A 19,145-nucleotide genomic window follows, 5' to 3' on the forward strand; every position below is an offset into this window, starting at 1 on the left:
CCAAGAACCTGAAAGTAAACATATATACAGATTCACGTTACGCATTCGGAGTTGTACACGACTTCGGAGTACTCTGGCAGGAGAGAGGTTTCATGACTTCTCATGGAACCAAGATTCAGCATGGTCTCCTCATTCAAGCTCTGTTAGATGCAATACATTTACCGACAGCTATCGCTATCATGAAGTGCAAGGCACATACGAAAGTTACTGACATCATTTCCCAAGGTAACGATCTAGCAGATCGAACAGCCAAGCTTACAGCTCAGACTCCAGACATTCCAGTTAACACGACACAGACACTCACCCCAGATCCGACTACTTGTATGACAGTTAAGGACCCTACACAAGATGTCATAGACATACAGTTACATGCTACTCCCGAAGAAATCAAGAAATGGTCCGAACAAGGAGGGGTCCAGACAGATCAAGGATGGGTGACGAAGGGAAAAGCCATGGTTCAAGTCATTATTAATACCGCACATAGTCCAACACATCTAGGAGAAAAAGCTATGTTAGACAGTATTCAGAACCTTTGGTTCAACAAGCACTTACGAGCTGCAGCCAAGCAGAAAGTCCGTACTTGTATGATATGTTGCCAGTTCAATCCAGGTAAAAGTGTCCCGGTGGAACAAGGTGGATTCCAACCTCCTGACCACCCTTTTGAAGTCCTCCAGATGGATTATATTCAGATGGAGCGATGTCGAGGTTTCAAGTATGTCCTCGTAGTTGTATGCGCTTTGTCCAGGTGGACAGAAGCATATCCAGTTCCAGATTATACAGCCGCGACCACTGCCAAGCAGTTGGTTCGTGAATTCTTTCCCCGCTATGGACTCCCTAGGGTCGTGTATTCTGATAACGGCCAGCCATTCTCATCCGAGTTAATGAAACATGTTTCCCTTTTGTTAGGGTACCAGTGGAAGTTCCATTGTGTGCGCCATCCTGAAGCAGCCGGTCTCGTAGAGAGACATAATCAGACCCTGAAAATCCGTATTGCCAAGACATGTAAAGAGAAAGGTGTAGACTGGCTAGTTGCCCTGCCAGTTGCTTTATTCTACATGAGAATGGTCGCACATTCCAGATCAGGTCTGTCCCCTTATGAGGTCGTATTCGACCGCCCCCCAAACATGTGGGGTACACCTAGACCCCGCAGTATTACAGATGTTTCCAGCAATATGTTGACAGATTACCTAGCTTCCTTGATGTCTGCCCTACACTCTTGTCGTTCACAGGTTGCCGCTGCATTTCCAGACAATACTGAAGTGAAACCGCACGAGGTCATACCTGTGGACCTCGTCCTTGTAAGGAACTTTGATCGTTCAAGTCCGCTGGAGCCTCGTTGGAAGGAGCCGCGACTTGTTCTCCTGACCACCCGCACGGCCGTGAAGTTGGAGGGCCGCAAGGGGTGGGTCCATCTGTCTCATCTAAAGAAGTTTCATGGAGTCCGAAAAAAAACATTTGCAAAGGACATTTCTAAAGACTGCCTGAAACCAGAACTTAAATCTGAATTAAAAGTTCCTCTGTTAGAGAAAACTCCGCAGCAGGAGTATAAATCAAAGCTCCGGTCTAGTAAAATAAGTCAGCCAGTTTAATTGTCTAAGTCCCTCTCGGGTGAAACGGTTAGACAGGTATCTGACATGTATGAGATAGACCCCCATAGTGAGAGAGTTAGTCAAAACTCTATAAGATGTATCATTTTTCTAAGTTTCTTATTGTTTCTAAGTTTGATGGTTACCTGCACAAGTTATGCATTACATTTATGTTTTCCAAGTTCACATGTAAACAAGTTTTCTAATGCTACAGTAGAGCACACATTTAGTGATCTGCCTCCTCACGAGCTATCCTATCGTCTTGCTATGAGAAATAATACATTTATAAGAATGTTACACTATTCACACCAGACCAGCAATGCTACTAATTGTTGGGTGTGTGGTCGACTCCCCCCTTTCCAGACACCGAAGGGAGTTCTGCCACTCTTTCCATATCCGTTTTCACATAATGGTTCGTGTGGAGCATGGTCCACGTTAACGTCATCCTCCAATGATATGTCTCTTCTGAACAGAACATGTTTCCCAGACAAGCAAGGTCTCTCCCATAGAACAGGGTTAGATCTAGAAAATGAAGTTTATAATTTAGGTAATTATTCTTCGAATTTTATGGTCCTGAATGTTCAGTCTGATACTACTCCAGACTTACCTGCTATTTCAGTACTACCAGTCAAAGGCGAATTATGTGTCAGAAAGAATGGTTCCGCACATGTAGGACATAGTGATTGTACTACTATTGTCAAGTATAGTGACAGTGGGAAATCTATTTTCAAAGTTTCACGTCATTCTTATTTTGTTTGTGGTCAGACCGCATATGTTCGTCTGCCCCTCGATTGGGATGGAACATGTTACATTGCCTTCCTACTGCCACCAGTTTTTCTAGCCCCATCTGATTATCATAGAAACACACATCTAGTACACGTCAGACATAGAAGGGAGATTGAGTCCCCAATTGTCGATCAAACTGAAACTGCTCTAGAACAGTATACAGACTTCAATAAAGGTTTCTTCTTCTTTATAGGACCTATCCAGAATAGTAAGTTAATCCGTAGGTTAACCAGAACCCTTGAAGCAGTAGTGAATGAGACTACTTCTGCTCTAGGTAACTTAACTGAAGAGCAATCTGCTATGAGATTTGTTGTGCTCCAAAATCGTCTCGTTCTTGACGTCATACTGGCCGATAGAGGAGGAGCATGTAGAGTCATCGGATCTAGTTGCTGCATTTTCATTCCTAATAACGCGCCGTCTGTTTATTCAGCTATAACCAGACTTCACAAAATTGCCCATCAGTTACACCAGAATCCAGGCACCTGGACATGGTCCGGTTGGCTCTGGAGTATTATATCTGCCTGGGGATGGAAAGTATTGTCATTTCTAGGTATTACAGTAATGATCCTATTCAGTTGCTGCCTCTGTATACAATGTGGCCCTGCGATTTGCGGCATTTGCGCTACCTCTTGTATTCCTAGTCCTAAATCCCGTTCCAAGACAATTCGAGACGAGCAAATGATGCTATATGAAATGATAGATGGTATCATGAATATAGATGTTTCCTGATGGAAACGTAGGGCACAAGGAGGGAATGTGGAAAAGTAAATTTTGCCATGTCATATGTGCCTACGTGTTCCCCATCTTATGTTATATGTGCATGATCGATATGCATGTATCCCCTTCTGATCGATTAAAGACGCAATTACAGTTGTGTCCATCTCTAGTATGCCAGTTTCCAGTCTTCGTGAATACAACGAATATCAGGCCTATGTAAAGCTACGTTGCCACGTTTCACAGTGTGAACGTTAATTCATTGAATTATCCCCGTTTCTAGGCCTCAAAAGGGCCCGGACTCAGATTCAGCTCCTGTTTCCTGAACCCTCCGAGGAGCGATACAGCCCCCACCTGTATCCCTGACCCTTAGCTTACTTCTTGCCACGCAGTGCCCGGCTCGGCCTGGCTCTGCCTCCCAGTCTGCCAAGAGTATGTTATGTTTCTAGTTATCAGTCCAGCCCTCCTTCTCTGCATTCCTAAGCTACTGAATCGCATCAATAGTTTCCGTCATGGTCTAGCCTTTGTGTCTCCATGTAAGAGAAATACTGTATTAATATTCATAGAATATTCCTCGCACACGCACTACATATAGAATAATGCATGCACCAGTCTTAATGTCTGTTAGCCTTTGCCCTGATAACTTTTGGATTCTATCAACATGTACTCTAAACACCAGATACTAGATATGCCTGGGTACATGTCGCTCTGACCCTCCAGACTTTAGTCTCCTCTTCTAGCGCAGAAGTCATAGCCCCCAGTTCTCTCTAGTAACACGTCATTGCCCATTTGCGCGCACCACTAGGTTAGAGGTCCCAGCTGCTCAGGTAGCCCCCTCCATGTTTCCGCCCCTTTTATGACATATTCTGTTACGTTTACATCACATGTCTATGTATACGCCCTGTACACGCCTTCTTGTTACATCATGTTGCCCTTATCTTTCACGACTGCTACAAACCCCGCCTACTGCTACGCCTACTATATTGAATGTAATGTATTCTGTTTAACTATAAATATTGTGCACTGTTATTAAAAGTTAGCCTATTCCTGCCCCCGGCAGCTGCCATCCTATTCCCGTACAGGCTGTCCTGTTCCTGTCCTTTATGCTTGATTAAAGCCTGTCAACTCCAGCTACCTCGAATCTTGACTCTTATTTATTGAGCTACCTGTTTATTGATTATAGTCAAAAATAGATCCGGTAATTAATTATTTATTTACCACAATTCCACTCCATGACCCGTTCCTTTCTTCATTCATTTCTTCACTTCTCTTCTAGCATCCTCCCCGGTATCACCTGACATTAAGCTCATGCCTCCAGCCCCCCCATCATCACTCTCCCCCCCGAGGGATGGGTGCACCCGCCAATGACTCCCCACTCCTCCCAAGTACTGCCAACCAGGGAACCCCCTTTAGGGCGGTTACCTGCGCCCCCCCATCTCCTCCGGGTCCGAATGTGCATCTTTCGGCCCATCTACTCAAGCGTCCCTCATACACCAAATAACCTCGTTCCACAACTTGCTGACCACATCTCTCATTTCCATCATGTAGTATGCGTTCCCCAGCCTCGAAAGATGCACACCGTCATCCCTGAATAGTAGCGGTTCCTTCAGTCGTAGTCCAGTAGGAGCAATCACTTTAATGTCCTTCTCTCCACAAAAAACCCTCATCGCTCTGTTAAGCTTTCTCCTTGCTTTTTCAGCAGGGCCCGTGTTTGATTGCCCCCCTCCAGACCCTCTGGGGAACAAATTCTGTCCAGGCAATGCAGGTCCCTCCCAATCTTTGTTTCAGTATCTCCAAGTCTCTTTGTATCATCTGAGGGAGCGCCAAACCTGACAGCCGAATTAGATTGTTCTCACCCAAATGTAGTATTAACAAGTCAGGGCATCCTTTCTGGTGGACCATCTTCGCGAGCCTGGGCAATAGTGCCCCTCGTCGCATCCTCCCTTTTCCCCACCAATGCACCTCATGATGTTGTCCTTTGAGTCCCAGGTTACGGCCATACACCTGTTGCTCTGCATACTTGGAAGCCCAATGCACAAACGACTGCCCAACGATCCATGTAACCATCTTGGCCCCTGGGCCACCCACGCAACGTACGATGAGAAAAAGGCATTAGTAACACATCCAGACAACCCCTAACACCCCCCCTCCCCGCCGGCAAAGCCCCAGTCCAGGACCCCTCATTTACGCACATAAAGCTCGCAGCACCTAGATTTCCCCCTCCCAATCTGCCGAATCCTATCCCAAGCCCATCCTAGGCGCGCTGGCGCCGTCGCCGACCCAATACGGAAAGAATTCATCCCAAAACCCGCCAGGTTCAAGCCCACCCGCCTCAAGGCCATGTGCAAAACCACCAATAACTGTGACACCGTCACCCTCGCTCCAGACGCATGACAAAATATTTCCCCAGTCGTGGTACTCGCTGTCAATAGAAAATGTTGCCATTCAGCCACAGGACACACACCCCCGCAGCCATTCTCACACAACCAAACCCACTATCCCCGCCCCAACTAATCCGTCTTGGACTGCCCTAACAAATCCCCAGGTGACCTGCATCCAACCTGACTTCCTCGTGTCTGCTGCTGCTCCCCTTTCTTGTCCCCAACAACTCTGACACCCTAAAGGCCCCAAAAAACATTCATATCATGCATAAATGGAAAACCACAACCTCAAAACTGTCATAACAACACTGAGGTAAGGCCTTAACCAGTCTGACCAGTAAGTCAAATGTAATCGCTTCCCTTAAAGCCCCCTCCCCCGTTCCCCCCTCTCCCTCTGCCCCAACCTCTGAGAACCCTACCAATAATCACATATTTTGTAGGATCCAATGCAAAAAACAAACAACAATAGAAAGAGACTCCCGCCAACATCCCCGCAATCGTCGCGGTATGTTGTCAATGCATTTTGTCAATGCAATGCAATACAAACTGCAATACTCCTTGTTCCACAGTTGCTCGGTCTCCAAACGGTGACTTCCCACACCATCCCATGAAGGATCCGAACTCCGCCCATGCCAATCTGTAGGTCCGTCTAGTGGTATCAGCCATAGATTTCTCCACCAGGCCTATCACCCTCACTCCTCCCAGGCCCATATGCCGGCCGGCAGCTCAGTCTTGAACTGATCCGCTCCTGGTGCCAACTGCCGGAACCGTTGCCACTGCGAACGAGACAAAGGATCTGCAATGTCATTATTCGCCCCAGGGACATGCTTGGCTTGAAACACCACATTTAATCTCAGGCATTGTAGCATGAAGCTTCTCAGAACACGCAGTACTCTTAAATTCCTTGCCCTCTGTCGGTTGACCAGCTCGACCACAGTCATGTTATCCACATGAAAAAACACTGACCTATTCCGAAACTCGGACCCACACACCTCCAGTGCCACCAATAATGGAAAAAATTCAAGAGACGCAATGCTCCTCCCCTGCTTCACCCAATCTGCTGGCCAGTCCTCAGCGTATTACCTGCCATCCCAAAAAACCCGAAGCCCGCTGCCCCAGGCGCATCAGAGTAAATTTGCACTTGCCAAACCATCCTTTCGTCCTCAAAATCCAGTGATACCCAATTGAAATCAGTCAAGAAAGTCAGCCATGTCCTGAAATCCGCCCGGACCCTGTGGTGTGGTAAGACTGCACCCGACATGGCCATGCAGAGCCGTCTGCAGAACGTTCATCAAGCCCTCACTACCAAGCATGTGAAGTTCAGGTAACCCAACAGTTGTTGCACAGTCCTCAATGCGATCCTCTTCTGCCCAATCGCCAACAAGAGGCACGCCTGTATTTCCGTCACCTTCGCGTCATGGAGCTGCTCTAACCAGCAATGGAGTCCAGCTCAATTCCCAGGAACGTCAATCTACAGCTGGGCCCAGCTGTTTTCTCAGGTGCCAAGGGGACTCTGAACCGCTGCAACATCTCCTCAAATTGTGACAGGGCCCTTCCACAATCGCCTGAAGGCGCCCTTCCCAAAAAGAGAAAGTCGTCCAGGTAGTAAGAAACTTCCCGATGCCCGTTGATCTGTGTAAAGGCCCACTGCAAGACTGTACTGAACATCTCGAACAGCGCGCAGGAAATCGCACACCCCATGGGCAGCACCTTGTCCACGTAGATGGCCCCTGCGAATTGCATACCCAGTAGAGAGAAATCCGGAGGGTGTATAGGCAGCAGGCGGAAGGAAGATTTGACATCACACCGCCCTTTCCACCCCCTGCCCACACACCCTCACCAGGCGAACCGCATCGTCCACCGAGGCATAGAGCACCCCTGAGTCTGCTTCCGTGATGAAATCATTCACAGACTGCCCTTCTGGCCACGAGAGGTGATGTATCATTCTAAACTCACCTAGGTCCTTCTTTGGGGACCACTCCCAATGGGAGATGATCAAGTCATCAACCGGCCAGTCGACAAACAGGCCCACTATCCTGCCATCGTCCACCTCCTTCTGCAGCTGAATCGCCACCGCCCCCGTTCATTCTTTAGCTGATTTCAGATTGTCCACCCATCTCCGCACCCTAGGTCCCTGATAGCCCACCCGAAAGCCCTCCGTGAAACCCCACAGAATTTTCAATGCCGCCCCCCTGTCCGGGTAACACAAGAGCCACAGGCCATCGCCTCAACTTTAACTGGTGTAGGCGCCCTTCTGGCCAGCCTGTCCCCGTCCCTTCGTGGCTCGCCACTCCTCTGAAGGCGTGGCCAAGGTAAAATATTGGGTAAGGGCATGCCTTCCTCCACATTTGGAGCACTCATTCTTGAACTTGCATGGGTACCGGGAGCAATAACCCCTTTTGTAACTCTAACATGCACCGGTGGTGCTGGTGCCTGGCTTAGAAGGTGGACCTGTGCTTCCTGTGCTGGCAGTAGTCCCTCCTGCCCCACTATGAGCGGGACGCGGCGAAAAGGACCGGTAAGTGACTGGCAAGCCACTGGACATGTGAGTAGATGCCGACGAGTGCGTGGATGCCATATACTGCATCCATAACTCCTGATCAACCCCTCAAGGCTTGTCCGGGTTCACGCTAATCCGGGCCCGGAACTCCTCGTCATAGCTCAGCCAGGCAAAACCCTCAAAATGTATCTGGGCTTTCCTAATGATATCCATATACTTCAAGAGTGCTATGGGCCTGTCGAGGTGTTTCTAGCAGTAAATACTAGCATAAATGAGAAACGCTGACATCCAGTTTTCCATGTTCACTGGAGCCCTAGGCCTTCTAGTTAGCTCCCACTCTTCTTCCTTAGAACCCGCCTTCGCTTGTACCTCTCTGTGCAATAGTTTAAACACCTCCACATATTTGTGTTTCCAAATTCGGTTCTTAGTCTTTTTCGACAAATGTGACCCCATGGGCATAGCCAACCCCATGTACGGCAACATTTTATGGTGTTTGTCCTCACCCTTCTCCCCTTTGTTCTCCTCTTCTGTCTTGTCAGTCTGAACCCCAACTGTTGACATCGTCTTATCCGCCCCTTCTAGTTTGTCACCTCCCCCTTTGAACCGCCTAGCGGCTGCACCACAGCAACCCTCACCGACCCATCACCCACATCTACCGACCGGCGGGCTTTCTTTCTCTCTCCTTTTAGCCAACCTAAGCTGCCCACCATGACCCCTCACCTGTCAAGGCCGTCTGCGCCTCTCTCGACTGTCCTTTGGTGTTGCTGGCTTTGGTGGTCTCAGCTTTCACCTTGCCCTTCGTTGGCTTTGATCCCTGTAAGACACCAACTCCACTGTTGCTCTTCACCCCGTCCTGTCGTCGTCATCCCGCACCTCCCCCTCTTTGAGCCCCTCACTCTCCGTGTCATAAACCAACTCCACTTCAGGCTCAACCTCAACAGGCACCCACAACACCTCTCGCACCACTCTCTTCACACCCTTACTCATTTTCACACTCACACAGGCCCACTCGCAACACACAACGCCGTTGTCCACTATCGCGCAAGAGGGAAGGCTGCCGCAGACCCCCCTGCTGCTTCAAGCCAGCGTCCTGAGGCCATCTTGCACCCCACCTGTCACTCTACCGACATCCGCCGACTTGGATCCCCAACCCCCCAGGTTGCTCCAACATGGGCGGGCCCCGGTACCATCGGGCCTCAAAGCCGTCCTAGCCGTCCCTGACATAGGCTGTGCCCCCTCCCCCCTGTTGCCTACCCTCTCCCACCTGCCCCTAGCCTCCCTGTTCCTCTCCTCCTGTTCAGCCTACCTTTCTTCCTCCGAGGTTGGCGTCGGGGGGTCCCTCAGCCTCCTCATCCCAGACCGCTCTACCCCTGGTCGCATTCAATTCCCCCAGCGCACCTCTGTCTCCTGTACAAGGAGGTGCTGTCCCCTGATCCTGTCCTCCAAGGACACGGACTCCCACCGGGGAAGGAGGGGGGGCAATACTCCTGTGCCCCCACACCTCGCGGCTGCACCCAGGGCAACACCCCCCTGAAATGACTGGGAGCCCCCCCACCTCCAGCCTTATCCCCCACCCTGGGGACCTCCACATCGCCCCCACAGGCGCGGGGTGACTGCTCGTGACCCCCTGGAGAGGTTAATGGGAGCATCCTCCCATTGCCACGCCTCATCCTCAATCAACAGGGTGCCCACCCCTTTATCTGCTGCCATCAACTCGCCCACTGGGCCCACCCTCCCCTTCCCGTCTACAGCGCCCTGTCTCCCTGCCAACAACGAGGCATCCGGGCCTGGCAGGTGCCTAGCTGCCTCCCCCCTTCCCAACCCCACAGAATTATGTCTGCCTCTCTGCCCAAGAGGCTCCCCCAGAGACGCCGCCACTTTCACGAGCCTGCCCACCTCTGGCTTGGCAAAATCCAGATGCGGATGCAGGCTCTTGCACCGGCCTCCGCGTGCCGGTTCCTTTTCCTAATTTCCCTCCCCCTCCCATGCGCACTTCTCCCAGGCAGTGGTGGTTCTTCCATACACTCCACCACTGCTGCAACACCCACTGAGGTCGCCCGCGGGGCCCGCAACATCCCCACCCACACCACCTCAAGAACGCCTCCCTTTTCTAACTTGACCCTCCCGATGGTGCCAGAACGCAGGAAGAGGAAGTCATTTTCCTCCCCTGCATTCTTACACCCACCCCTCAAAACCCCACCCCCTGACCCAAGCCAGGCCCTCCTGCGCGAAAGACCCCGGGGGAAGACTAGTCTGCGTCTCTGCTTCCCTTGGGCCCATCATAGGCTGCTGCTCGGGTCACCGGCTCAGCTCACCACAGTGGGTCCCACACCGGTGTGCCTTAAATGGCATCACTTTTTCCCTCTTCAGCTAAGCCTCACTGTGCCATAGCTGCGAATTCTGGGAAAAGCCCATTTAATCAGATTTTCAAAACCGTAGACCAGGGTGTCAAAGGGGCCAAAGGGAGAATGATGCGACAATAGATTTCAAAACCTCTGTTGGAACATTATAGAAAACCTTTGATGGTCATTGGTTGTGTTGCAGCGGGGCTGGTCATTCCAGACCTTGCCACGTAAATAAATGGCAATAGCCTTGTGTTGGCTCACATTTCACGTAACAAACAGTGACCTTCAGTTTACCTTTACGTGAACTTCTTTGCCGATCATTTTTGTTTTAGTTTCATAATTTTTAAACAACCCTCTGTAGTTTTCGCAGATGACGGTCCCTGCAACACCTAGCAGATTAGGTCAATCAAGCACAGATTTTCCTTTGTATTCACCACAGCCGCTGCTGGGGATGTACTAGTGTCATCCAAGGCCTGAGTACTTGTTGGGGAGCTGGTATCCTTCCTGACAGGAGCTGATGCATCCCGTGGTGGCTCTAAGAATGCAGACATCAACATTGGGTTACACTGAGGACACTGCAGAACATGGGCCGTTATCAGGTCCAGTATATCATCAACGTCCGGTGGCGCAATTGTTGGAAGTGTTAGACAGAGATCCAACACTCATTGTTGCCTGCAGAACAGGCAGCTGAGGACAGGCAGAATACAGTCAATCCAGACAGGTCTAAATGACAACAACCAAGACTCACTCAGTTCTCGAAGACGAGGTGTGCCCAGATGGATTACCAAGCGAACACAGTATCGGCGCTCCAAGAGTGTGCATACTATCTCCTTGGTGACTGGGACACCCATTGCGTAGCAGAAAAAGGACAATCAGGATACCTGCTATTAGAAACAGGATCAGCGGAAACGCTCCAAATATGCTTCAGAATAGGGAGTGTATAAAGTTGAGATCAACTCCGAGGATTTTCTGAATATTGCTTAACAGTCCAGAACCTATGGTCTTAAATAGGTGGACAATACCAGTCATATCAGCCATGTTAAAGATACGTTGAACCATTTCTGTGAAATGGAAAGGACAGTTTGTTTGTATAAGTGCCTGTATCTCAGCCAAGGACCTTGAAACCTGGCGATCATAAGTTTCTCGGGCGCAGGTTAAGGGCACAGTTTGCTGTAAAAGCATGGCTTTCATTTGGCTCAGAGTATCAAATCGTATAAAGGAAACATTCAATGAAGGCCATAACAGTGCCTCCCTGACTGTATGGGTCAGTGGAAACAATACTTGCATACAGCAAGTAACCCTGGAGCTTACAGTGACAAGATATGCGATGCACGGGAGCATCCAGCAACAGCCTTGATTATTTAGCATCAAGTAACTCCCATTTGAAAGTAACTCGAACACCAGATTAATCACGGCAGCTGGGGAACCTTTCAAGTGCCAGGATACATTAGTAACTGAACTAATACAGCCCCATGAAGCATGATATCCTGGCATATGAAAGATCCACTTAAGGAATTCTCGCAGTTGGTACCACTAAGGACTAATTCCATGTCCCCATTCCTACATCAAAATCTGTAAGGCAATTCTCAAGATTCCTTGATGACTTCCCTACCCATTGCTTCATATCTGCCTGCCTGGTGTTGTTCTAGGCAACAATGAAACTGGAAAGTTGTGACAGGTATTGTTATGTGGCCATGAATTAACCATTCTGTGGACGGTGACTCTTCCACTGTAAAAGGTAATTTATCAGGCTTTTCAATATGCAATATGTATATTTTGCTCCCCTTTGGGCCATTGTAATCGGTTTTTCAGTTAGATTGTATGCTGAAAATAGAGACTGTTAGAACTGGGGGTCTCTAGTTGGCAATGGTATACACCTTTGACCAAATAGGGACCCTTGCTTCTAAGTCAGGGAAAGGGGATTACACTACTGGATAACCCCTGCTCACCCCCTTGGTGGCTTGGCACGAGCAGACAGGCTCAATGGTTAGAGCGGCAGACCCTGATGCAGAGGTCTAGCCCGGGACCAGGGTTCAATTCCCTGCCTCGGCGGGTCTTGAGCTCAAAAATTCCACGGACCTGATAATTCTCGCCTCAGTACCTATTCCAATCATGGAGTCCCACTCTGCAACTCTGGGCAATAGCTTGCTTAATCTCCACAACGGCCCCCACAACGCTAAGGATGTCTGGCCTCCACCTTGGGGTTGCCCAGGTGTGGACACCTCACAGGGAAAGCCAGGATGGATTCGACAGCGGTATTCGTACAAGCGCCTTGAGACCCTTGCGGGTGAGTAGTGCGCTATACAAGTATCACTTTACATTTTACATTTATCTCAGAGGCAGTGTGTTAAGCATTTGTGAATACACACAGTAATACACTGAAAACACTGCAGATGGACACTTCACAGGTTTTATAAAAATAAGTATTCTTTATATAGACTTAACACAAGACCACAAATGACAAAAATCCGCAAAACTGTACTTAAAATAGACTTAAAGATGGTAGAAGTTACTTAGTTCAAGTTGATAATAGATGCAACAAAGTTCTTACAAAAGTACCTGGATGCGTAACGCAAAACAAACCAAAGGTTCGCAGAAAGGGAGATGCGCCGGTTCCTTGCTTCGGGTGAGACGATGCGTCGCGCCTCAATGCTTGCGCAGAATAGGAGATGCGTCTTGATCCTTACCGGAGAGGAGGTGATGTGTAGATTCTCATGATGCGTTCCGGTTGTGATGAGACAAGATGGTGCCTCGATACGACGATCCATTGCAATGCGATAAGATGGCACCCTTGATGCGACGACGTGAAGACGATGCCTGCACGCCTGGTGGCCGTGCGGCGAACTCTGTAGCTGTGGAGTCGCGACAGGCTCTGCGACACGCTTCTTCGGTGATGCGGCAGCAACCTTGGTGGCGGCGACACACTTCTCTGGCGATGCAACGGCAACAGCTGCGACTGCGAAACGCTTCTTCTCGATGCATCACGCTTCCAGCTCCCAGCGACATGCAGGCTTCTTCAGACAGAATTCCCAGCAAGGAAATTCAGAGAGGAGCTGGTGGTGAAGTCTTTTGTCCCTGAGACTTCAGCAGGAGGCAAGCACAAGTTCAAGCCCTTGGAGAAATATTCTGCAAGATGATAAACGTTCTTTGAAAGTTCATTCTCCTTCCCTTGGCAAAAAAGAACCCACTGCAGGCCAACCCAGTAAACAGCACACTGGCAGAGGGGCAGTCCAAACTCCTGCAGCTTCCTTGGTTCTTCTCCTTGGCAAAAGGATCGTCTTGTTCCCAGAAGTGATCTAAAGTCTTGGGGTCTGGGTCCCCATATTTATACAACCTAGCAGAGGCAGGCTTGGATAGTTAGGCAAGAAAATACCTACTTTCTAAAAGTGGTATTTTCAAACGGGAAACATCCTTTACAACGGAAGCGTTACAATGCGGTACCGTTACAACGCAGGATTTACAGCGAAAGTCGTTACAACGACTTTCGCTGGAGGGCGCTCTAGGATAGGGGATAGTTTAATTTACTATCCAACACCTTCCCTACTATCCACGGGGACTGGAGTTGGAATAGTAAATTAAACTATTCACTATCCAGCGCCCCCCAACGAAAGTCGTTGTAACGACTTGCGTTGTTAAACCTGCGTCATAAAGGTACGCGTTGTAACGGAACGAGTTGTACTGTCATACATCCTTTCAAACACAGAGTGGCATATTAGCAAGGGCATGCGATGAATATCGCAAATCGCGCTTAACGCATATTTTTTCATCGCCGTCTATCACTGGATCCTATTGCGGAGATAGCGTGCAATTACCAACGTATATCTCCAATCCGATAAAGGATCCAGCGATAGCGGGGAAATCCACCAAAAACACAAGTAAAACAGCTATAAAACTTTTATCGCTAACGTAAAGCTTGCTAATAGACAGGGGAGGATTCAGCCTTAGAATCCACCTCCCATTGAGGATAATGGCTAAGTCGGGATTTTAGCAGGTGTAAAAATTCCTACGATAACACCGGTTAGCGCGACTTTTCTCATCGCTAACCGTGGCCGGGGCCTCATTGCTAATAGGTGTTAGGACTGTTAGCGGCTGTTTCCGTGGTCTTTTGGTCGGAAACGCCTAATTTCCATGTCATTAGCGATATATATCGGTTGCTTTCACCAGAAATCTGTCGCTAACAGGGCGATTAGAATATTGCCGCTTTAGCGGCAAAAAGTGATGCTAAAGCGGCGAAGACGCCCTTGCTAATATGCCCCAGAATGTTAAAACCAACTTAACTAAAATATGTATTTTATCATTCTGAGTTAAGTCATACTAAACTCGAATTTCTACCTAGTTGCCTGAGTCAGTTAGGATTATAAGATGTAATAATCAAACTGCCCATTCTGGCCTATGGAGAAAGGTAGCCTTGCAATAGTGAAAAACAAAAATGGCTGTAATTCACGATTAGGACATGCCACACACACCAGGGCATGCCCTACCTTATCCTTACAATGCACCCTGCCCTTGGGCCTACCATAGGGGTGTATGAAGAAAAGGGAAGGTTTAGGGACTGGCAAGTGGGTGCACTTGCCAAGTCGACATGGCGGTCACAGACTGCACACAGGTCCTGCAATGGCAGGCCTGAGACACACTTTACAAGCTGCTTCTGTGGGTGGCATAACCAGTGTTGCAAGCCCTCCAGCAGCATTTGATTTACAAGCCCTGGGCACACATGGTGCACTGTACTAGGGTCTGGCAAGTAAATCAAATAATCCAATCATGGAGTCACTAATCAATACATCACTTTAACATAGGGAACACTTGCACTGTGGCACTGAATAGCAGTGGCACAGTGCCCATAGCATCTAACAGCAAAACAGATAAAAAATAGAGGAGGCAATCAGTAAACAAGCATTTACAATGCAACGGTTTCGCCTTTGGAGAAGTTAGAGCTATTGGCATTATAAATGACAAAATTTGTATGTATGTGTTGATTTTGAAAACAGATAAATAAATGGCATTGTCATTTACATTTCCAATAGCTTAATCTCTCGCAAATGTGAGAACTATTGTACCCTACGGACGAGCTCAGCAGACAGCAATTACTACCACCCACACACACACCCAGAGCCAGCCACACACACCCAGAGTCAGCCACACACACCCAGAGCCAGCCACACACACAACCAGAGCAGTCACACACACACACACACTGGAGCAGTCACACACACACACACTGGAGCAGTCACATACACACACACACTCTGGAGCAGTCACATACACACACACCCAGGAGCAGTCACACACACACACTGGAGCAGTCACACATGCACACACACACTGGAGCAGTCACATACAAACACACCCTGGAGCAGTCACACACACACACACACACACCCAGGAGCAGTCACACACACACACTCTGGAGCAGTCACATGCACGCACACACTGGAGCAGTCACATGCACGCACACACTCAGGATCCCTCATGTGTAGACAGCGGGTGAGATCGTTGGTGTTTTCAAATATAGAAGAACGGGCAAAATGGAAGACTTTACTAAGGTCTAGTGCTTATAGAAATAGTAGAAGTGCTATATAAACAAGCCTCCATCGCTTTCATCCCACCTGACCCCTCTAACTCCCCTGCTGGGGCTCACCTCTCCCCTGGACGCGGCGCCCTCTAACCTCACTCCTTGCAGTAACAATGAGTTCCTACAGCACACCCTTCTCCACTACTGCAGTCCCTTACCCTTGGAAAGACTTCTCAAAGATGCCAAGTGACTCCATGTCAAAACCCCTTTTGCATGCTGGGAATTGCGAGCCCATACTTACAATGCAAAAAACTACAAGTCCCAGAATGCAAAGAGCTACTGGCTAACAATCAAGAAAACACTAAATGTGCCTCTCAAGGCAAGGGACAACATAGCATTTGCGTGTTTAATTCCCAGGAGCGGCCCTCCGTTTTTATGGAGCACCATATACTCATGTTTGCAGCCCACACACATCCCAGGACTGCAGCCCAACGCACCATGGAGTAACACCTCTCCCCTCTAGTGCACGGGACACGCCTCACCCCGTATTCACTAGTCCATCCCTCACCGATTGAACCCACCGCCCCCTGAAGACCACTCCAAGCGCACGTGCACCTGCAGCGCGGCTCCCTCCCACCCCACAGCCGCTAATACCGGGGGCACAGCCCAGCGCTCAGCGGCTGTCACACCGATCTGTGAACAAAGGCACGGCGGGGCGAGCCCGGTGCGCACGGAGACGCGACCCTGCACCGAGCCCGGCATGCGCGGAGGACGTGCGAGGGACGGCCCCGGCTCCACCGACACCCGTGTGTGCAAAAAGTGATCGATCCCGCGGGATCGCCCATGTAAACACTAACAAGGCACACGCGCGCATCCCTAATGATGGCAGCACGCCAGGGGACCACACACGCACGCCCCCATCGCTGGGTGTCTGGTCACCGATGACAAAACGGGGCAGTGCCGCTCCAAGCTGGAGGCGACAACAGCCCTCTCAAACACCACCAGACCGACACCGCACAATGAACTTTACAATAAAGCTCCCGTTAGGCCCAGCAGCAGCTGATGCTGCCAGCTTCCTCTTGCATGAGGCGCCTCGCCAAGGAAGTGTCCTCCGGAACTGTCATTGGCAGAGGTACCACCGGGGTCTCCCTACAAACACCACTCAATGGATGCATGTACAACTGGGCACTATACCGCATCACTGTGCCACAACCAGCCTGGCACACGCTATTTAATCCCACAGATGAAAACACGGGGGTTTGCCCGATAAAGGCAGTAGGGGCTGCCTGCATGTGCAGCCGGCGCCGCTTCCTCTCAGTACACACACACACACCCTCGCAGGGACCCACCTGGAGCCAGGTGCAGCTGGGTGAGCAGCAGGCACGCCGTGATCGCCCTGCCCGGTCCCCGCCACATTGTGCCTCCTTAGTCCCCCGGTCGGTGCATGGAGCCCGGCGGACTGGCGCTCGGCGGAGGGGAGTGTTTCCTGCAGCCGGTGCCCGTCTCTCCTCCTCCAGCGTGCATGTGAATGAGAGGAAGTGACGCGGCGCTCTGGGCGGGGACATCCGTCCCTAGAAGCTCCGAGAGCAGCCGCAGCCTCCCCCCACCGGGCTGCCCTGGTACTGACCGCTATCGGACGGCGTCTGGCCCGGGCAGCTCGTGTCCGTGACTGACTGTAACTGAGCAGTCAGCCGCCGATCTTGACTGTGACCTGAGCGTGCAGTGTGTGTCATGAGGTGACTGTCAGTCTATGGGAGTTTGTAACTGAGCCGGGTATCCTGCCTGTGACTGAAGTGAACAGTCAGTCATTTGGACTCTGTGACTGACCTCTTCAGCAGTGATTTTCACGAGCATGTATTGTTCTGGAGTGACAAGATAAAAACACAATTTAGAGGCCTATCTACAACAAGTCAGGTCCCGGGCCGCGCTGTGATTGGCTGACGTCACGGGGGTGTCCCGGGCGGCAGCCAATCACAGCGCGGCCCAGGAATGACGTCACGGGGGTGTCCCGGGCCGGCAGCCAATCGCAGCGCGACCCGGGACAAAGGGGCGGGGCTTAAAAAAAGCACCAGAAACGCCCCCGAATCGCGTTTTCGGGAGAAAGCGCGATTGACAGCCTCTGTCTCCCAATGGCTATCCTCCATTTATGGAGCTAGCCAATTGGAAACAGAGGCGGTCCGAACCTCACTACTAAAAACAAAAAGATTTCGATCTGGGAGGGGCTTCGCCCCTCGCCAAGTCGAAACCTAAAAATGGAAGGGAGACTCACGTCAATGATACCAGGTCTAACACGTGTCCCCTCCAGCTGAAATGTGGGGAGAACTACCCTTCCCCTTGGGAGTTCTCTTCACTAAGGCGGAAGAATCTGGACAAACCATCAGCATTGGCGTGTTCTGTACCAGGGCGATGTTCCATCGTAAAGTCTATCCCCTTTAGGGAAATGGATCACCTCAACAACTTTGGGTTCTCACCCCTCATCTGCATCAGCCATCTGAGGAGCCTATGGTTGGTCTGAACCAGGAAGTGAGTCCCAAACAAGTATGGTCTCAACTTCTTCAGTGCCTAGACCACAGCAAATGCCTCACGCTCAATTGCCCTCCACCTGTTTCCATGGGAGTACCTCCTACTGATGAAGGCTACAGGTTGGTCTAGGCCCTCTTCATTAATCTGTGATAGAACAGACCCCACACCATGCTCCGAAGCGTCTGTTTGAACAATGAATTCCTTTGAGAAGTTGGGCGCCTGAAGCACGGGTGCTGAGCACATAGCAGTCTTCAGGGCGTCAAAAGCCTTCTGACAGGTGTCAGTCCAGTTCACTTTCTTGGGCTGCTTCCTGGAAGTCAGCTCAGTCAAGGGTGCAACAATGTTGCCATAACCCTTGACAAACCTCCTGTAGTACCCTGTGAGTCCTAAAAAAGGCTCTCACCCTTGTCTGAGTCTTTGGGGGTTCCCATGCCAGGATCGTATCAATCTTGGGTTGTAGGGGCGCCACCTGGCCATTCCCTACCTGGTGCCCCAAGTACTCCACGGAACCCTGCCCGATCTGGCACTTTCTTGCCTTGATCGTGAGGCCTGCCTTGCGCAGTGCCATCAACACCTCCCAGAGGTGGCGCAGATGTTCTTCCCAACTGGCGCTGAAAACTGCAATGTCATCCAAGTAGGCGGCACTGAAATCTTCCAGTCCAGCCAACACCTGGTTGACCAACCTCTGAAAGATGGCAGGGGCATTCTTCATCCCAAAGTGCATAACCTGGAATTGGTAGTGCCCACCAGGGGTCAGTGTGGCAGAGTGGCTACCACCATCCACTGACCCATCTTGCT

The 19,145-nt window shown here is 50.2% G+C and overlaps 1 protein-coding gene across 2 annotated transcripts in view; it reads left to right on the forward strand.

Annotated features, from left to right (window-relative positions):
• LOC144796227 (aldo-keto reductase family 1 member C1-like) overlaps positions 1-19,145 on the forward strand; it is a 243,658-nt gene that overhangs the window by 40,145 nt on the left and 184,368 nt on the right. The gene's annotated exons all lie outside the window — the stretch shown is intronic.

This window comes from Lissotriton helveticus, chromosome 1_1 (assembly GCF_964261635.1).
Source record: "Lissotriton helveticus chromosome 1_1, aLisHel1.1, whole genome shotgun sequence".
Classification (NCBI taxonomy): domain Eukaryota; kingdom Metazoa; phylum Chordata; class Amphibia; order Caudata; family Salamandridae; genus Lissotriton; species Lissotriton helveticus.